This window comes from Anser anser (genome assembly GCF_964211835.1).
Source record: "Anser anser genome assembly, chromosome: 13".
In the NCBI taxonomy this organism is placed as follows: Eukaryota; Metazoa; Chordata; class Aves; order Anseriformes; family Anatidae; genus Anser; species Anser anser.
This window is the reverse complement of record NC_139734.1, coordinates 4455654-4477582: the sequence shown is the minus strand read 5'-3', so window position 1 is coordinate 4477582 and position 21929 is coordinate 4455654. Positions and strand designations below refer to the sequence as shown.

Here is a 21929-nt window from a genome sequence, read left to right as displayed (position 1 = left end):
AAGGAAATACTCACAGGTTTCCAAGTATTTTAATTTTTATCTTGCTGAACTGGCCCCAATTATTTCCCTCCAGCTTCAGCACATTTCCCCAGCCTCTTGTGCTTCTCATGAGCCCGTGCTGTGGCCACTGGTGTCCTGCTGCAGAGGTGACAGGAATGGGGTTAGGGCAGTGTCCTGGGGGAGGAAAGGTCGAGATGGGCCCTGTGTGGGCACCCATTCCCATTGGGGGGTGGCACCTGTCCTGTGTAGCTGTGCAGTAACACCCGAAATGGAAAAGGTTCCTCTCTCTCATAAGGAATCTGGATTTTTTTTGTTGTTTTGTCCAAACAGATGTGAGACAAAATCTTGAAAACCTGGACATCTCTGCCAAGCACCTTGCCTTCAGTTCAGGATGGTGATGCCAGCGAGAACCGCAGCAGCAGCACACCCCAAGCAGCATCCTTGCTTCAGCCCAGGGGCTACGGCTGTTCCTTATCTAACATTTGAGCAGCAGATGGAGCACAGGACCAGACAAAAGCTCACAGGATCACTGTGCTCATAAAGAAGGAGAAGGAGGGGAGCGCAGCAATGGTTTTGCTGTTCAGCATTGCAGCCCGGAGAGGACCGTGTGTTCTTAGCCCTGCCAGCTTCACGTGTCAGTGCTTCCCCTTAGTGTGTGAAGTGCCCTCTGAGTTCCCCTCTTCCTTGGACAAACATCCACATAAGAAGAAAATGAGCCAAAATGGGCACCAGGTACTCATCTCTCCCACCCCCAAGAACAGCAGAGTGGGACAGGGCAAACAGGAGGGATGGTCTGGGGCTGACAGGTGGTCATTCTGCCCACCTGTGCTGCAAGAAACACAGCTATTAGGGACGATGCTAGAAGCAGTATATGATTTTGTGTCCCAGCTTCCAGCATCTGGAGTCAGGTGATTACGAAAACGTATTAATTCCTCTTAATAAGTGATCAGATCTCAGAAAGGCTGGGAAATATAAACTTGCAGGGTTCAAAAAGTAGAAGGTGAAAAAAAATCAAACATCTGCTATTTCTTATTTATTTATTTATTTACTGGTAAAGTTAGTGATTTTTGGATCTTGACACATGGCTTTTAAATGTTTCTGTTTGGCAAGCTGAGCTGGAGTTGTTGCCATAGCCTTGGAATGGGTTAGGTAGGGATTCTACATGCTGAAGGATTTGATTCAAAATTTATTTATTTATTTATTTTATAATTTAGGCAACGGTGAGTCAGTGATGGCTCTGTTCTGGTTGCTTCTGTTTTGAGGGTATGGGCCAGACAAGACTGATTTCTTGACTTTTCTTCCAGCCCAAGTGCACCCTGTGTCCTTCCTGCTTTAAAGCAGCTTCTTTGTGCGAAGAGCTTCTGCAGAAGGAAAAAAATATTGCTTCGACTTTCAGGTATGTTTGTAATAGGATTCACATAATTCAAATGTAAACTTTCCCTCAAAATGAAAGGGAACAATTGCTGGTGCGTTGAAGGGCCAGTATGGTCTTTTATTTTATATGCACACTCTTGCTCGTTAGATAACTAAGCGGCATGAAAGGTTATGATTTATTTAGGATAATGAGTCTGAAATAAATGTGAAATTTGCCTGAGCCTATACAAAATACTACTGCCTGTCAGGTGTTTTAGAAAACATCCATTACCTACTTTGAAACAACTGCAAAGCTATATATTTTAAAATTATCTCCCAAACAGTGACGACTTCGGTGAGTTATTGGTTCATATCACACTTATTGTGTTATCACAACAAGTTATTTTTGTCTGAGCACCTAGATGTTTCTCTTGTAGACCCAATTGAAGTTCTCTTTCAACCCATTTATATTCCTATTAAGTTTGGCTGAAAGGTGTCACATTTTTCGATTTGCTTGGATTCAGTGCTGACAGTTATACCAATGAATTGAAGCAGCTATTCTGTTTGCAGTCAGGCACCCATGATATCATTCCCTGCTAGTCAATAAATTAAAAATGCTAAAATCTCTGCTTTGCTTTGGCTTGATGCCTGTCCTTTGGAGACATTTATTGCCATCTTCTACGTGAAGATTGCATGGTGCTTTGTCTTTGATAATTTTCCCAATGCCTTGGAAAGGTAGATAAATAATTTTTCCTTAATATTGCAGATGTAGTTCAAAAAGATTGACTTCAATAGAAATGTGGGTATAGAGGGTCCTTACAAACCTCGTCTTCCCAGAAAGCTGATGTGTCACCTTCCTGCCTGTGCCAAGTCCTTGTCTTGATATGGGGCCTGATATGCTGATTAAAAGGCCATCCTATCCCCTGCTTTACCTGTCTCTTAATGCTCATCTTTCATATGTGATTCTTTTCTCTTAAATCTTATGCTGAATTGTATGACAATTAAGCATCCCTTAACATTTTCATGGCTGTTTTAATCATGTCAGGGCTTTCGTTTATGGGTTTGATTTGATCAAGTTAATCATGGAAAGGGGAAAAGTTCTCAGTATTCTTTCTTTTTGCCAAATCGTCTGCTTTGCCAGTGACTTCATACATTTTAATGCAGCCAATTTGCTTGTTGAGTGTCATCAAGTGCTGTCAGGTCAATGCAATCCTCTAATCATTCTTAAGATTCCGTGAATTTAGCCCTTTTCATTTTTGTGAGTTATAACCACTTTAAAAATCATTTATTAGTTGATGAAATTATTTGTAGAAACTTATTTAGGGCTGTGGGTTGATGAATGAAGATGCTTGGACTATTCATACCACATTACTGCTGATAGTGCAGTCCTGATAGCAGACCACTTGACTGCTCTGCCTAGTAGCACAGGACTCACTTCTTCATCAAGATTGGCATTAATAAAAAAACAAAAAGAAAAGAAAATGAATTTTAAAGACCCTATGCCATGACAGTTATGAAGCAGCTGACTGTTATGGTAAATGTCATGGCTGTGTTTCCATCATGCCCCTCTTTGCTGTGCCCCAGCCACTGGGCACATCTCACCACGCATGGTTGGGCGCGTGGTGCCCAGAGTGGGGACTGTTTCACAGCCCTGGCACGGCAGCATCCTTGTCCTGGTGGAGGAGCTGCATCTGTGCGTCTCTCTGTCTGCGGTTTCCTACTTAGCAATAATAGGTGCTAATGAGCTGCAGAGGCTCTGATCTGTGCATAATGTTGCCTGGTTTTCATTCAAATGTGTCTGAAGAACAACCATTCCCCAGGCATCTGTGTGCATACAAATCTGCTTGTGGAAATGTTTGCAGGCTGCAGATAAAGCAGGGAGATAATATGGTTGGGCCCAACTCTGAATTCAAATGATCCTTGAGAGAATGTATTTTAGGCTCTTGCCCTCTCTCTGGCCATCTTTCCAGTGCTCCCTGTGGGAAGACTTGGATATAAAAGAAGCTGTCCAGGAGCTCAGTGGATGTGAAGCCAGTGAGAGTTAAGTTCCAGTTCCTGCCTTTGGCACCTAACCCCTGTTAAAAATTTGCCCATGGATTATATGTACCTGTACCTGCCAGAGGCAGAAAAGCTATTCCTGCCCACACACGACTTGGAAAAGGAAATAGCCCTGCAAATATGATACAGCTGAAGGACAACGATCCCTCAGCCTTTCTGGTGGGCAGGTTTCATTAACTTTCCAAAGCACATCACGGATGCTCTTCTCCGAAGCTACCGATGACATTCAGAGAAATCTCAAATGGGTCAGAAAATGCCAAATGGAGCCATTGTTACAGGAGGTGTGGGCAAATCCTGGGGGAAGGATGAATGGAGGCTGGCATTTTGTTCCTATTCTGGGTCAGCTGGAACTGACACCTCCAGACTGATGCCCTTTGGGGTGAGATTTTTTTTGGGGGAAGTGCTTTTATTGTCCTTTAAGTCTCTCACACAAACCATGCTGGGACTGGCTCTCTATCAGTGTGGGCTGATGAAGCTTCTTGGAAATTCAGGAGCCCCCTTGGTTGTTTAGATGAGGACACTGGAAAGCAAAACCCGCCTAAGGATGCGCTGATCCCACACGTAGGCATTTGAATGTTATTCCCACCCTGTGTGCACTGGGTTGATTACTTCAGAGGTCTGGGTGCAGTAATAAAAATGTGCAACATTCAATTCTGTTGCTCAGCACATTTTCTTTAAAGAAGATTCAGTGTTTACCTCTCAGTGTCATCGGTGGCCCTAAATTATATGGCAAGTGTCATAAATAATTAAGAGAAATGATGGTGAACACCACAACCTCAGAAATAGACATTATTCGCAAATAATTTTCAGCTAAATTCATGAGCATCTCCATCAGCAACAAGAATTTGCTCAAGTGGATGGGCTGTCATTTAGTGTTCTTAGCAGTGCTTGCTATTCCTTGGCCTTTGGTGTTGTGGGGAATCAAGAGCAGCTTCAGATGACCCTTTTGAAGTGGTGGCAGTGATCACAAGAAGCACATGCTGGCAGGGCCCTCGCCTCCCTGTGCTTTTCCTCAAGATACAGGGACTGGTTTGGGTTTGTGCCAGTGAGCAGTTGTGCTGTGGCAAAGCTGTGGCGGAGCTTGGTGGCAGAGGTAAAGCCCTGGGAGCAGAGTCCTGTGGCTCTTGGAGGAGCAGCGCAGAAATTTTCCTGATCAGTGCTGATGGGCTGCCTCACGTGCTTGCAGAAACATGTGGTGATGCAACTGGGGGCACAGTGATGCAGCTGGGCTGTAGGGATGCTTGCAGCTGGACATTTCTGCATCTGAGAGAGCTGCCCCCAGCAGGTTTATGGTGTTTTAATTGTGGTTGTCTGTATAGCACTTATTTCCTGAGGATCTGGAGAGCTGCCTTTATTTTTAGCACTGGTGATCGCTAGATGATAACAGGACAGATGTGCAGAACAATAAAAGCTAAACAAGAGAAGTAGGGTTTGCTGAATAATTAAGGAAATGATCTAAAATTGTTACAGTTTTTCCTACAATCTCTTCTCTGAAATTCGTTATTTTTCCCTGAAATGTAAGGGTTCAGGAAATCCTACCCAGGAGGTAGCAAAACCATCCTGCAGAGGAAGGACTGACCCATGTCGCTGTTCTCTTGTAAGAGCATAAGAGAGTCGGTGCCTTGGCTGGGTGGAGGTGAAGGGGTTATTGGCATGATTAGGGTGGTCTTCATGTTGTTTGCTGAAAGCCAGGCATTCAGAAGTGCCTGGAAAGTCTTCACCATGGAAATGAAGAGGAGTTTCCTCTGTTGGAGGAATGCAACTTCTTTGCCTTCCTCCCAACATCTCTGTCTTGCTCAGCCCTCTTGGCACTCATAGACTCTCTTACCCAACCATTAGCAGAAGAAACATCTCATCTGCTCGTTCTGAGGTTTCCACAGCTAATTCTTCTGCCATGAGCAGCAGGATGGCTGAATTCAGCATGTATGAGGTGAGATCCTGCTAATGGTACTGAGAGTCTGCAAAGGCTGGGGCTCAGAGGAACCCAGCTTTCATTTGACTCTCCGCAAAATAGGGAGTTTGGCCTCTGGATTTCAATAGGAATCCAAAAATCTTGTCCTCGTTTTTCTTCCAGTGTTTTGAATGTCTATTCAGGGATTGATCCAAAGCCTCTCCCATAGGTCTCTACTGTATATTTGGTATGAAGTGGATGCATTGTGAAATAGCAGTAGGAAATCAGGACTAAGAAGTCCCACTTGATTTCATGGTTCAACATCTTTCTGTTGAATGGCTGAAAAGTGTTAAATCTAGGACATTTAGGAAGCAAACATTTAAACTGGATATTAAGGTGTTAAGAGGTATTGAAACAGCCTGGATTCGTTGCTCTTTGGCAGAGTGGCTGTGAATCATTTAAACATTGAGTTTTTTTATTTGATGTATTTTTCTGATGGATCACAGAGGGCTTTTAAACAAGGGCATAGTAATGCTAGGAACAAACTAATTTTCCATGGTCTCTTGTTGAAGCTTCTTAGAGCTGCTGAAAGGTGCTGTATTTACACTGCCCAAATACGCATTCAGCAGAGAGAGGGAAATGAAAAGGATTTATTGTATAGTAGTTTATCAAAGGTCAAGTATATAAAACAAATTCCTTTTTATTTCATGTAGAAAGAAATAATCTGGGTAGTAGTCTGAACTTTCTTGTACAGAAAGACACTTTTTCTTCATGTAAAAGAAATAAAAATGTCAACTGCCGGCAGGTGAGGAGTTTTTTCTGAAAAAAATATTGCATCAGCCTAGTATCTAAACAAGTTTGATCGTTAACTTTGTAGAGCTTTTTCTTTAATATAATCTTATTTACTTCCACCTTGTTCTACAGGCCAGGGAAAAGAATAAAATGTGCTGCTCCTGTATTAATGCTCCAGTGAAACATTCACTGGCACAGAGCAGTTGCACGATGCTTGGCAGTTCAGAAGAGGAGTAAATACCCTCTTCTGTGAGACAAGATGGAGCATAGGAAGAACCATGGACAAATGGGAATGCTGGCTGCCCAGTCGTGCTTTGTACATGCTGGGACACACATCCCAGAACCCACTGATGAGCTGGGGCTGCTGCGTGGCTGATGCTGGTCGTGGCCACACGTCCCCAGCGAGTGGAACCATAAGTCCTTTTCTTAGCTGGCGCTTGCATGTGAACGTTGCTGGTCTGGAATAATAAATTTTTTTTTTAAAGGCCTTATGACAGTAGTGTTGGTAGCAATGTGTGCTGAAGCGATCAGGACTCAAATCTAATGTTTCAAAATGAAAACTAATCATATATAACCACATAAAATTATTGAGCCTGAAGTGTGGCGTAGCAGCATTGTGGTATTACACTGGGACATAGACAAAGACAATATAACTTCAAGTTATCCTACAAATCTCCTGAAAATGCATGATGATGAGAAAAGTTTCTTATGTTTGTTCACATATATAAACATATTAATGACATGTACAGCCTATGTGTAGGTTGTAGGATGCATGTGAAGCATAATTTCATTCGTTGTGCTCTGGTGTGAGCTCCTGCAGGGAACAAAGGACTGCGTCCCACCAGTCCTTCCTATGCATGAGGGTCCCCTGGAAGGATGTGTATTTTGGTGCCTTTCCCTGCAGCCCTTTAGACTGCACAGATAAGCTTAGGTATTAATGGCAGAAATGTATCAAAACCGTCAGCCTAACATTCCCCCCCTTACAATAAGGGAAAGCTTGGGATTTTGTGGGCATGTGAATGCTACCATGGCTGAAGAGTTCTGAAAAATATAAGAAAAGGCAAATGTTTGGGTGTATGAGGCTCCTTCCCACATTAGATCATTGCTCAGTTTTGGGCTGGGTCAAGTTTTAAAATTTATTTTGTTGCTTTTGTCTTTCTTGCTGATGCAGATTTCTTTTCCCATTATACGCACGGTGTTCAGTGCCATCGTAGTGCAAACCGCAATAGACAGAAGCTGGCCAAGAAACAAGGGAGCTTAAATGAAATACCAGTCCCCAGAACCCCTTGCAGGTAATGGCTGGAGGCGAAGAAGTGCATGTTGCTTATTGAAGCCGACCTGACTTTCCTTTGCCTGATTATTTTTCTTCTCCATGTACATGTGTTAGAGCTGCTTGGGGTCAGTATTCTCTGCGTGGCTTGGATTAGTCTTCCAGCTCAGAAAGCAATTACTCCTTTCATTTTGTTTGGGGTCTCCCAGCTGCTGGCAGGAGATGAAGTTCAGAGCAGCTCTGTCGAACAACTTGAAGGTCCAGTCTCCAGCTGGAGTCTTACTGGCACTGGGTCGAGGAGCCCGGGGTAGCCAGCGGTGCTCCTTGCTGTGGGTGATGGCACTGGTGCCTGATCTGGGGCTGTGGAGCCCCACCTGCACCATATGCCTGCCCGAAATTGCAGCTGGAGGAAGGCAGCTGCTCGCAGGTAGGCACTGTGCTGGGCTTCTTGGCAGAAAGAGCTTCTGAAACGGTCCTTGGAAAGGGAAAGCCCGTTTTGCAGCGGGATGTTTTCTGCCAGAGGTGTGAGTGAATAGTTCTTCGCGTGAGAAGTTTTAATGCTGGTTTGATCCACTGCAGAGGAATATGGAAAAGCCCAGCATGGGTGGATTGACAGCTATTTATTCCAGGAGCTAAAATATGAATCTCCAATGTTTGTGAGGCATTTTGCCCCTTTCTTGGTGAAGACGTACTGTTTAATCAATAAAAATGAATAATTTAAATTCAATATCTTCCTGTCACTATCAATAATACTTTTGTGAGTGATGTATTACTATCATAATTCAATTTGTCAGACACTACCAGTTTTACGTGACAGTTTGTTAAAATTTTAAACTTAATTTACTATAGGCAGTTGACTCAGGCTGTTTGAATTACATTGAAGTTTTATCTTAAAAACATTGATTTTCCTTGAAGCATCTTCTCTGCCTTTGTGCTTATTGCATTAATAACCAGTGAGAGGAAAAATTTGGTGGGCAGGCATGGGCATAGCTCTTCTCCCACTGCCCAAGCTGGCTGTGCCAAAGCAAGTTTTCTAAATTGCCAGGCCATAGCGAGTTAATTCACAGGGATAATTACTTCATACAGAAATGTTTGGACCTCTGGCTTTCCCTGTTTCTTCTCACCATTTTTTCAGTGTTTTAATTTTGGCCCACCTTTCTCCAGCGGCTGGGTTCCTGTTGATGTTACTAGGTGTGAGGCGCCTGCTCCTGCTCTGTAAATCAGGTGTTGTAGGTGGCCCATCGTATTTTACAGAGCTGCCTGGATGAATACAGCCCACCATGCATATAAAAAACAAAATAAAATGGGTGAACGCTGGAAGATGAAAGAGCTCTCAACTTGTGCTCAGGCGTTTGGGGAAAACAGATTCTGTTTAAAGCCATTATGAATAATAACATATTTCATGGAAATAGCCACCTTCGGAAAGCTAAACTTACCTTCCTAAAACATTTGGTTAAAATGATTGATGTTTTTGTCCACTGCACAGAAAGAAATAATCAGACGATTACAGTAATCCTGATGAGGAGGTGGGAGGGACGGAAAGCATGGCATTCGGCAGCGAGCTCCTCCTCGGAAAGCCAAAGGCACAGCGTGATCCCCAAAGTCGTCCTTTGAGGATTTGCAGCATGGGGTAGCTCCTGTTGACTTTTTTCTCCCCCCACTTTGTTCTGCAGCCATAATGCAATTGGAGTAATTGCATCCTGGAAAAAGAAAGCAGAGAGCAGTGGTTTGATGGCTGCAGTGGTGCTGTGGGGCAGGTGCTTTGGTAGCAAGCAGCTTCATCTCTTTGTGTGGAATGGGCACGCTGGGGGAAGCTCAGGCCCTGCTGAGGGCCAGCACAGGCTCTGTGCACAACTCACATTACTCCAGGCTAATTTTGCCCGTGTGTAGGTGGTTCTCGCTACCTCTGTGCGGGGGTAAACTTCCTCGACTGCGTTCTTGCAGAAATCACGTTCTCCCTGGGAAGCTGAGTGCTCTATGCTAGAAACAGTTTTGTGTCTTAGTTTTACCCAAGTACAAATGGACCAAGTCCCATAGATCTTATTTCACAAAAAAAATATTTTGTTTTTGTTTGGCATGATGTTTAGGGATTAAAGGCCAGCAGAAACACAGAGAGATGAGTTAAGCAAGCATATGCCTGTGCTTTCCATAGTTCATCCCTGCTTATTAGTTGTGTGTGCTGCTCCTGGTGCCAGAGTGGTGCACGCTGGAGTGTTGTTCATGTACCACAGCCCCAGGGGACCAAAACATGCTGTGTGGCCAGAAGAAGACATCCCAGGGTAGGAAACAGCTGGTCGATGTGGCCCTGGCAGCACAGGGAGGCGTGGGGCAGCGTTACCCAAGCTGGGTGCTCTCAACCTGCTTTTTTGGGCCCTCTGGTGTCTCCGAGGAATACAAAACGGGCTGGGTTGAGGGAAGGAGGCTCAGGAGTGACATTCAGAGTGTGGCAGCATGCTTGCTAGGTGTTGGCAGCTGCCCGCTTGGTTTCTGTGCTGGCACCCAGCCTTCCTCCTGAGGACTCGTCGCTGGCCATGTGTTCTTCTCTGTGCTGCTGCCACAGTCATTTTCACAGCATCCTGCTGTAGCTGCACAAAGAGGATTATGAGTTCAAGTGCAAAGAAAAAAAAATAGCAGCATCGGGAGCAGATGAACTTTTTGAAGACTGAAGATGCTATTTTTCATGCAAATGTTGTTAGTAACAAAGAGTGAAGGGAAAGGAAAAACAGCACATACATCATGCAGAGGCAAAATTGTTTCAAACTAGGACATTTTTCACAGGTTGCCAGGAGGTGTCAGCTGCTCTTTAGAAGTGACTCGGTGATGTACTGGGTGTCACTGCACTGAGTGAAAGCATGGGATGGAGCAGTATCATTGTCTAACCCAGGAGACCTAATTGCTGCATCCCAATTTCTGAGGAGGATGCACGGCTACTGTCAGGTGACTGATGTGAAAAGCAATCAAATAATCAAATCTCCCATCGATGTAATGAAAGCTGGAGTTTAATTTCTGTGTATCAGCAGTAGGTTTTACTCTGAAATAGGATGAAGGCTATTCACCATCTGTATTAAGAGTACATTAAGACAAGGGTGACTAAAGGCTTGACTAGCCCTGTAAGTAAGGGATAATAATGAGTATTTCACTATTGTCTTGTCAGAGTTTGCTGGAGTGAGTTCATTGTCTTGCCTGTTATTTCAAAACTGTGACATTCTGGACTGGAAGGTTTTTGGGAATTGAGATGTCCTATTTGCTGAGGGTCTGGATTTTCCTTTAGCAGGGTGCAGGGGAAGTGCAAGGTCTGCCACCGCCCAGGCCCTTGGGCAGCCCAAGCACTGGGGCTGTCTCTGTCTCTCCTTGCATTGCCTTGTTGGGTTGAGCCTGGATGGAGATGGGACTGAGAGATGAAAAGGCATATTGCCAGTAAGCAGTTTATCTAGTAACTGTTTGGTGCTCTACAAAAGCTTAATTACATGAAGATGCCAATTTTGGTGGATTTTTGTAGAGTGGACTTTAAATGTATGATTATTTCACTAACAAATACATCCATGGAAGTAGGGATCTACCAAGTCAACGAGCTTTTATAAAGCTTTGGAAGTGCCTACTGCATATTTATATATAAATATCTTTGTGAGTCTGGCCCTGTTAGAAAAAGCACAGCTTCATGGTAGGAGTAGTCAAATGCAAGAGAGGCTGCTTTGGATGCACTGATAATCAGATTTTTTCTGATGTCATTAGTGAATTTTAAATGTAAACACCGTAGTAGTTTTAATCACTTTGTAATTTAATATGGGCAGGATTTATTGCTGTGTTTCATGACCGGCAATTTATTTGGTGTATTGCAGCATGCCTAATAGAAGATCTCATGGTGGTGCAGGAAAGAGCACATTTTGCTACAGTAATTATATGCCCAAACCTTTAAATCTCCCTGTCTTATTCATTAACTTCTAAGGTTTCTACTACAGGCCTTACTGATGCATACATGAAAGGCACTGAGTCAAATTCATTGCAAAATTGAAGCTGCTGAAGCCCTGAGGCACGCTCATCTCTGCAGCCTTCTGGTGAAGTGCCAGAGATGCGGCAACCGAGAGGTTCCTTCCTCAGGGCTCACACCAGTGTTTGGAACAGGCCCTTCAAGCGCCTCTTCAGATCAGCAGACCTCCCTGGCAAGTGCTGCATCTTGAAAGAGCCTTAGCAGCACTTCAGCTTCTGCCCAAGGGGAAGGAGGCTTGGTCTGTATGCACGACAGTGGCCAGGCCCCACACAAAGGTATCAAAATATCAGTGCCCAGTGCTGCAAGGCCTGTCACAAGCACTGGGTTTCTTCATCGCTCTTCCGTGTGCAGATGGCAGCTGCCGTGTTCAGGGAGGAGCGATACGAGCTCTGAGCTGGTTTTAGGATTTCTGTAGGATTTCTGTAGGAAAGGGTGGTCTCAACGTAGGTGAGAAGCAGTCCAGGGACAGTCTGGACTCTGCACATTTGTAGCCATCAGCTGTGACTACTTGGCTATGGAAACAGCTCTTAAGCAGGCATTAATCTTGCTTTTAAACAACACTAGGAGAACTGGGGTATAAAGTGCGGCTGGGGTGGGGATTATTTGAGTTCTGGAATGGTCAGGCATCAAAGAAGCTGTTTGTATTGATCTTGAGGTCAAAAAGAGAGGGTTTGATATCTTGGAGTTATGAACTAGTCCTACTGACATCACGAGCCCTGTGGTTCAAATTGCTGATGTTAAGTTTTGTGTAGAAATGAAAACTATTCCAGAAAATGTCTGTTGAAATGATGGCTGAATATACAAAGCTGAACGTGCAAGGGTATGTGCGGGTGCTCCGTCTTCATGGGTCAGCAGGCCTCGTGCTTTCTTGTCATGCTTTACAATCCGAACACAAACCAATTGCCTGTCTCCTCTCTCCTCCTTCCCCCAAGAACCTTTTACACGTAGGAGTGCTCCTCCCAGCTAGCAGTGGCTTCCCAAAAGACAAAGCAGTAAATGTGGGGTGCGATAGCCTAGAGCATGCTGTATTGAGTAGCAGCTCTTGGAGTAAGCAGGGTCCAGACACTGAGAGGTGAACCAGTACCACTGCTGGGTGTTTTATCAGGACCCATAATTATTTCCATGAACATGCTTGGTTTTGCACTGTTCTAATTGTCTTTCTAAAGACATTTTTGGTGCCTGTGATTTTAATGCTTCCCTTTTCTGCATGTTTCTCTCCCCATGGAGAAGACACAAGTGAATGCCCCTGCAGTGCTGCCTGCCTCATGCTGTGTGAGCCACAGCACTCACAGGACGCTTGCAGGAGTGCTCCCAGCCAGGCTGTGGCATCGTAACACTGGGTGGGAGGGAAGGAGATGGACCCTGGCTGACGGGCAGCGATGCAACCCCAAATCTGTGGCTGTTCCCTGTCTCCCCAGGGCAGCTATAGGGCCCAGGCATGGCACAGCCAAAGCCTGGGCTGTCATGAAGGCTAAGGCACGGGTGCATGAGCTCTGTTTCCTAATTCTCTTTATAGCTGCAGATCTAACACCAAGCACCCAGGCTTCATTTTGCTTTGACTTCTTTCATTGTGTACAGGAGGCAGCAGTCCGTTGCTGTTACAAAGGTCTCCTGTGCCAACACGAATGCTTTCCAAGTGTGTTACCTTTGTTTCAGCACCTGTGGAGTAAAAACAAATACACTGAAAGACACTGCCTGTCTCGTCCCACATCTGTGAGCAGCCCTTTGCAGAGGGGATAAGGCAGAGAGCCGCTCAGAGCCATGTAATCCTAAAACTGGCCTCTGCTTTATGTCTTGCTCCTTGCACATTGACGTAGCCAATTTAAAAAACCTGCCAAGCCTCGCCTGTGTTTTTGGGGCATCCAGGTGGCATTTTATTTGGCTGCAAAGGCCAAAGAGGATGAGGAGCTACCATCGTTCCCCCTCTCCTTTGTTCAGGATGTTACACCAAAAGGCACAGTCAGTGCGTGAGACACTGACGTGAGGAAAAGCTTTCTCCAACACCTTTTCCTTAACGCCCGTCATGCCACTCTTTGTTTGGGAGGAACAATGCCAACAGATAATGAACTATTTTCTATTCAAGGCTGTAAGTCAAATATTCGTTTCTCATTAATAATTCAACGTGACAAATTTATTACCTTGAAGGTGCTGTGAGGCAATTAGACAATGGGAAATTGTGTCTTCCTTTCAGCCCACTTAATTGGCTTTCAAGTGTGACATTCATCAAAACCTCGACTTTTCATGTAAACTTTTTATTCTGCAAGGCTTGGTTCTGACACTGGAACTATGGCAAAATTCACCTGGGGGGGGGTGTGGAACTTTACTTTTTTTTTAATAACAAAGAAAGCAGGGAGGAGAGTGTGTGAACGAGTCTATGAGAAGCTTAATTAAAGTCAGTTGAGAAATTACCATCACTTGGTACTTTTCACATGACAAAAAGGCCTGTGGTTACAATGTAATTTTGGTGTTAGGGCTGTTTGCTGTCTCTTGTGGAGTGTTAGAAAATTGTCAGTAAAATTAATATCTTTATCCTGTTCTCTCCATTTTTTTAATGTATTGTTTGGGATGGAATAGAATGAATTGTTTTTAAATATCATCTTTTGTACTCCAGGTATTTTAAAGCACTTCACAAAGTAATGATATGTTATTAAACAGTGATAGAGAAGAGATTACCTTTCTAATAAGGACCCCCGGGAAAACAAATCATTTGAACGCTGGATTTCATATTCTTGGACTTCTTTTCCAATGTGACTGACTTCAGTGTTGACCTTTAAAAGACTGCCATATAAGCTCTTGAGTCTGAGGAGCGGCTTTGACTATAGTAATTTATTTTGCAGCCGTTGCATGTATGTTTTTCAGTTGCTGACATTCACCCTGAGTTTTTTGTTATTCACGTGGCTTTCTTTTGTATCCTGTAACTTATTTGTATATGGCTGCAGTCTTTCAAGGACACCCTTGAAAACGAAATTGTTAGTTTCAAAGGTCTGATTTGTCCTTGTAAACTTAAGCATAATTGAAAACAGCACAACAAGTACCTTTAAGGATGTGCAAGGTTCAACAATTTTTTTGATTCCCTTACTTGATGATAATGAATTTTGTTTATTGAAAATGCTTGTCTCTCGCATCTTCTCCCACCTACAGTGTACTTTTAAAAATAATTTGGAAAACTTTCATCTGTCATCTTGTATAGTCCTGTATAGTTTGTGTGTGTTCACCTTCTTGTTTCTTATGCTTCCTCCCCTGAAAATACTGTGATACTGCAATGGATTTTTCCAAGTATGAGTTGAATCTTGTTTCCTGCATTCACTCTCCTAGCATTTTGCATGCAATGGCATGGTGTAATGTTCTGTCAAGCAGTGAATACCCGGGGGCCCACATTAAAATATGCTCATGCACTATCCACAATTCATGCCACAATTCAGCCAAATTCATGAACGTCAGGCAGTGAAAAACTTATTTTACACACCTGTTCAGGTCTTCTGTTGACCTAACAAGTTCATTGCCTTAACTAAGATTTATTGATTTATACAAATTGGCACTTGGTCCAATTTCATGTAATATGTTTCATGCTATGAAGTTTCATCCTTCTTTGATAAAGTCAAGAAATTTCACATATGAGTATAGCCATAGTAATTTTAATGTTCGGTGAACTTAGAAACTAAGAAGGTCAGGTCCACCACCATCTGAAAATCCCAGTTGCTGTGGGGTTGAGTGAATGGATCACTCAACATCACAATCTCTGTTCCTGCTCTACAGTAGGAGAGAGAACTGGACTTATGAACAGAGGCTGTGTTCATGTTGCTGTTGTCCTGGGCTTTGTCTTGATATCACAGAATCACAGAATCGTCTAGGTTGGAAGAGACCTCCAAGATCACCGAGTCCAACCTCTTACCTAATACTGACAAGTCCTCCACTAAACCATATCACTAAGCTCAACATCTAAACGTCTCTTAAAGATCTCCAGGGATGGTGACTCAACCACTTCCCTGGGCAGCCCATTCTAATGCCTCACAACCCTTTCAGTAAAGAAGTTCTTCCTAATATCCAACCTAAACCTCCCCTGGCACAACTTTAGCCCATTCCCCCTTGTCCCGTCACCAGGCACGTGGGAGAATAGACCAACCCCCACCTCGCTACAGCCTCCTTTGAGGTACCTGTAGAGTGTGATAAGGTCGCCCCTGAGCCTCCTCTTCTCCAGGCTGAACAATCCCAGCTCCCTCAGCCGCTCCTCGTCAGACTTGTTCTCCAGACCCCTCACCAGCTTCGTCGCCCTTCTCTGGACTTTCTCGAGCACCTCGACGTCCTTCTTGTAGCAAGGGGCCCAAAACTGAACACAGTACTCGAGGTGCGGCCTCACCAGAACTGAGTACAGAGGGACAATCACTTCCCTAGGCCTGCTGGCCACGCTGCTTCTTATACAAGCCAGGATGCTGTTGGCCTTCTTGGCCACCTGAGCACACTGCTGGCTCATATTCAGCCGGCTATCAACCAGTACTTCCAGGTCCTTCTCTGCCAGGCAGCTTTCTAACCACTCATCTCCCAGCCTGTAGCGCTGCTTGGGGTTGTTGTGCCCCAGGTGCAGGACCCGGCACTTGGCCTTGTTGAACTTCATACAGTTGGCCTGAGCCCATCGGTCCAGCCTATCTAGATCCTCCTGCAGAGCCTTCCTACCCTCGAGCAGATCGACACATGCACCTAACTTGGTGTCATCTGCAAACTTTCTGAGGGTGCACTCGATCCCCTCATCCAGATCATCAATAAAGATATTAAAGAGGACTGGCCCCAGTACTGAGCCCTGGGGGACTCCACCAGTGACCGGCCTCCAACTGGATTTGGCTCCATTCACCACAACTCTTTGGGCCAGGCTAGCCAGCCAATTTCTAACCCAGCAAAGTGTACACCAGTCCAAGCCAAGAGCGGCCAGTTTCTTGAGGAGAATGTTGTGGGAAACGCTGTCAAAAGCCTTACTGAAGTCAAGGTGGACCACATCCACAGCCTTTCCCTCATCCACTATGCGTGTCACTTTGTCATAGAAGGAGATCAGGTTTGTCAAGCAGGACCTGCCTTTCATAAACCGATGCTGACTGGGCCTGATTGCCTGGTTGCCCTGTAAGTGCTGCGTGATGACACTCAAGATAATCTGCTCCATGAGCTTCCCTGGCACTGATGTCAAACTAACAGGCCTATAGTTCCCCAGGTCTACCCTCCAACCCTCCTTGTAGATGGGTGTCACATTTGCTAGCCGCCAGTCAACTGGGACCTCCCCTGATAGCCAGGACTGCCGATAAATGATGGAAAGCGGCTTGGCCAGCTCCTCTGCCAGTTTGCTCAGTACCCTCAGGTGGATCCCATCCAGCCCCATCGACTTGCATACATCCAAGTGCTGTAGGAGGTTGCCAACCATTTCCTCGTGGATAGTGAGGGCCACATCCTGCTCCCCATCCCCTTCCACCAGCTCAGGGTACTGGGTATCCAGAGAACAACTGGTTTTGCCACTAAAGACTGAGGCAAAGAAGGCATTAAGCACCTCAGCTTTTTCCTCATCCCTTGTAACTAAGTTTCCCCCCGCATCCAGTAAAGGATGGAGATTCTCCTTAGTCCTCCTTTTGGTGTAATGTATTTGTAAAAACATTTTTTGTTATCTTTAACCGCAGTAGCCAGATTGAGTTCCAGATGAGCTTCCCTTCTAATTTTGTCCCTGCACAGCCTCACAACAGCCTTATAGTACTCGTGAGTGGCCCACCCTCTTTTCCAAAGATTATAAACCCTCTTTTTTCTCCTAAGCTCGAACCACAACTCTCTTTTCAGCCAGGCCGGTCTTCTTCCGTGCCGGCTCATCTTTGGGCACGTGGGTACAGACCGTAGCTCCTGAACCATGAAGATTTCCTTCTTGAAGAGTGCCCAGCCTTCCTGGACTCCTCTGCCCTTCAGAACCACCTCCCAAGGGACTCTGCCAACCAGTGTCCTGAACAGCTCAAAGTCAGCCCTCCAGAAGTCCAAGACAGCAGTTTTACTGGTCTCCTTCCTGGCTTCGCCAAGAATAGAGAATTCTACCATTTCATGGTAGAATCATCATTTCATACCAATTCTCTGCCCAAGACAGCTTCTGACCATCACATCTCCCACCAGTCCGTCACTGTTTGTGAACAGAAGGTCTAGTGGGGCACCTCCCCTGGTAGGCTCTCTAACCAGCTGCATCAGGAAGCTATCTTCCACGCTCTCCAGAAACCTCCTAGACTGCTTTCTCTGGGCTGTGTTGTGCTTCCAGGATATGTCTGGGAAGTTGAAGTCCCCCACGAGAACAAGCACTGACGATTTTGCAACTTCTGCCAGCTGCCTGTAGAACTCCTCATCAGTCTCCTCATCCTGGTTTGGCGGTCTACAACAGACCCCCACCAGGATGCTTGCCTTGTTGGCCTTCCCTCTGATCCTAACCCACAGAGACTCAACCTTATCAGTCCCAGCCTCAAGTTCCACAACACCAAAACACTCTCTAATATAGAGAGCCACACCACCACCCCTTCTGTGCTGCCTGTCCCTTCTGAAGAGACTATAGCCAGACATTGCTGCACTCCAGTCATGACAGTGGTCCCACCATGTTTCCGTGATGGCAACCAAGTCATAGCCTGCCTGCTGCACGATGGCTTCCAGCTCCTTTTGTTTGTTACCCATGCTGCGTGCATTAGTGTAGATGCACTTCAGCTGGGCCATTGCCTTCTCCCCCGGCCTTGCCATTGTTCTCCCTGGCACAGCTCCAACAAGCCTTATTTCAGCCCTGTCCCCCTTCTTTGCTAGTTTAAAGTCCTCTCAATGAGCCCTGCCAGCTCCTGGGCTGGGATCCGTTTTCCCCTTAGAGATAGGGACCTGTCTGCGGCCATCAGGCCGGGTGCCGAGTAAAGCGCCCCATGGTCAAAAAAAACCAAAATTTCTATGTTGGCACCAGCCTCTGAGCCACGTGTTAATCAGGTGGGCTTTCCGTATCCACTTTGTACCCCTCCCTGCTACTGCAGGGATAGATGAAAACACCACCTGTACTCCCGCTCCATCCACTAACCGTCCCAGTCCCCTAAAGTCCAGTTTGATAGCCTTCAGGCTTCTCTCTTCAATATTATCACTGCCATCCTGGACTATCAAAAGTGGATAGTAGTCAGAGGGGCGAACCAGGTTGGGAAGCTTTCTGGCAACATCCCTGACCCTGGCCCCAGGGAGGCAGCAGACTTCCCTACGGGTAGGGTCAGGCTGACAAATAGGGCCCTCTGTCCCCCAGAGAAGGGAGTCACTTACAACAATTACCCTTCTGTCTTTCTTGGTGGAGGCAGTCTTGAGGCGTGGAGTCGACCTCCTCACCCTAGGTATCCTCATGGGTAGACTTTCTACCTCATCTTCACCCACCGGTCTCTCAAGCTCTAGGGCCTCAAACCTGTTGTGTACTCGCACCTGGGAAGGTGGGGGCGGTAGGGGGGGACATCTCCTGTGAGGTCGAGCAGGGACCTGTTTCCATTCCTCCTTAACTCCTAGGTCCCCTCCCTCTGCCTGACAGACCATATCTCTGCTCAGCAAGACCATATCAATGGTCCTTCTCACCCTTTGCAGTTCCATTAACATTTTAAAATTATTACTATTATTTATTAGTTGTTTTTCTGTGTGTTAAAGCAGAGAATGTGTTTATTTGTGTGCCTGAATGCTCCTGTTGGGCTTGCTGACCTGCAAAGCACTAGCAGCCTGGCTGAAGCATGGGTTAAGTAAAACTCCATTTCATTTTAGGATTATGGTAAACTCTCCCTTTCATACAGAGTAGAGGAGGAAAAGAACCTATAACAGTTCTATGGTTTGATCCAACATACAATAGCATCAATACAACTCTACTTATGTCAAATTGTCATTGAAACCAAAACAGACACAGCCAATTGTGTGATCCTGCTGTATGAACACATTACCTGGAGAAGTTTAAACCACTGAGTTGTCTTATTTGCAATTACTTGGCTATGAAGAGAGTTTCATAAAATTGAGGTGTGTTTCCTTTTATAGTCTTTACAAACCATGCAAGTTTTTCAGGCTTCATATTCTTTCTGCATGCAAACTGCCGCATTCAGTGTAACTTGTTATTGTTTAGCCCTCTTGGTCTTTATGGAGTACCCAACAAATATGCAAAGTTTTTTGTGAGCAGCAAAAATCAGATAAATTGTGGTCCTAGAAGACAATTGTGCTTAGTATGCATACATAACATTATTCATGTAAGGAAAATTATTAGTAATATCTGGCTAGAATAGGATATAATAGGAGCTGACAATTGAAAAACATGATTGTTTCTTTTTAAGGACTTTTATTTTTTTTGGATTGTAAGTTGGTTAAGAGAGGAGTAGAAGAGAACTTGTGTTGTGATAAAACAACAACAAATAAAGCAATCCATAAGGACAGTGTTGACTTTGGATGTAGTTTGATGTATGAGATGTTATTCTATTTAGAAATCTAATTTAGGCTCTACTCCAGAAAACAGTTAAGAATTTCTTTAACTTGTACTACTTCTCTGGAGCTGTTGAGTATTTGGTGAATCAGAACCTTACTGAGACAATGGCCTTGTTTAATTTGTATTCTAAGAGAATACAAAAAAAATCTTTAGCATATGGAGCTAGTGCACATGTATATCTGGCAGGTGTACAATAACACGTGAATTACTGGACCTCTGAGTACTGGCTGGTCATATGTTCCATTGGAGTGAAATGAAGTAGTACATTCCCAAGAGAAAAGCTGAATATTTATTACCAGCTTGACATACCATTTTATTGCTATGAAGCCATTTTTTTTCCGTAGTGATTCCAGTGAAAGTCTGGAGTAACTGCATTGTCTTTGATGGAGGTGCTACATGTCCAGGGACATTAAACAATTGCACTAACAGAAAAGATGGTAAAAATATTGCTACATTCAGGAGCAACTACCCCAGCCCAGATTGGCTGGTAGATTTTTGTGCAGTGTTTTGCAGTTTGGGAGGTGGATAGGATCAGGCTTGATAGCATCAATACTGTGAGTTCAACTTTCTGACCTGGCAAAACTTCAGTTGAGTTTTAAGCACTGTGTCAAAATGCATTATATGTTTTTTTGGGATGGGCTGAGCAGAAACTTCTAGACAACACAAGTGCTTTGGCTAGTAGATTGAGGAGAGTAGTTATTTGACATGTGTATTTATATATTTTTGCAGAAATGTGGGTTTTGATGACTCTGATATTCATATCTCCTTGTGAACCTTGATATTCAGCCTGACACATCTTATGGTGAAAACTGGTAAAATGTTCCACCTGAATACCTGTTGTCTTAACATCTGGCTGGATCTAACTCTGTATGATTAGTCTACCAATGATTTGTGCTATATGCTTTAGGTAGAGCTGTCAAGGAAGAACTCCTGCTTCTAAAAAGTTATCTTAACAATACCTTGTTTTTCCATTGCACTTTTATTGTGGAGACCTTGAAAATACTCCTTCATTAGGCAGGTGTTATTAACCTTACTTTAAGTTTGACACTAAGCCTCAGAGTGGTAAGATAGTACCTACTATTGACTCCAAATGCTATTGAATTAAAATATTCATTAATATTTATACCTTGATGGGGGCTTGCATTGCTTTGGAAGCAGGCGTAAGACATCCCTGGACTGTGCTGGATTGGAGCTAGGTCTTTGACTTGGTTGTGTTTGCCTGGGAGCCTAAGTCATTTGCCCCCAATGATATAAACAAGGTCTCTGCAAGAAGCAGGATCTTTGTCTCCCACAGTTTCTGTTTCAAGCTATTCTTTCCTACATTTGTCAGAGTTTTCCATTTATTCACATGCTTGTGCTTAGCAAACCTATTGTGGAGTTGATGAAGAGGAATTCAGGCAGTTAGAACATTTTGTGAATCAAAAATAAATATAACTCAGTTCTTAAACAGGAGCATGAAATTCAGCCCGTTAGAGAAGGAAAATGACGAGAAAAAAATTATAATAATTTTTGTACTTACAACAGCTTATTTTTCCTTTGTTAAAAAACATGTCTTACTAAACACTCATTTTCTAAAGCTTTTGTTGCATTAAACCATCATTAACATGTCAAAATCAATCTTCTTCCTTTTTTTTCCTTTCAAGTCAATCAAAAATGTTCTATTGTCAACAAGAGAAAGGGGAAAATGAAGGTCAACATTGCATCAGTCTTTCTAAAAAGCTCTGCATTGTAAATTATTTAGGTGCTCAAATCAATCTATTTTTTCTTTTCAGTGGTTGGACAATAAAAGCAAGATTTACTGTGGCAAGTGAATAATAAAAAAAGAATTAGCAGAAAACAAACAAAAAGCTGCTTGCTTAGCAACCTTCTGCGTTAATCAAAACCTGAAGACTAGACTGAAAGATCAATATTTGGCTTCAAGATGAAACATAGCAAAGCTTCCATTTAAAAAAAAAAATCTGAATAAAAAGGAACATAGGCTGTGTTAATCGAAAAGAGGCAAATACAAAAATCCATATAGTCTTTTGGTTATCTGTGATAAAATGGCCCCATTGGAGTTTGACAAATTACAATATTTTTATGCACATATCAAAGTTCAAATTGATTGTCT

At 44.1% G+C, this 21929-nt stretch overlaps 1 protein-coding gene across 1 annotated transcript in view; it reads left to right on the top strand.

The window, feature by feature from the left end:
* LOC310880763 (uncharacterized protein) overlaps window positions 1–21929 on the top strand; it is a 246111-nt gene that overhangs the window by 26998 nt on the left and 197184 nt on the right. Inside the window, exons 7-8 of the mRNA XM_083797053.1 lie at window positions 331–732; window positions 1305–1396. The gene's annotated coding sequence lies outside the window, so the exon portion shown is untranslated. The remainder of the gene's footprint in view (window positions 1–330; window positions 733–1304; window positions 1397–21929) is intronic.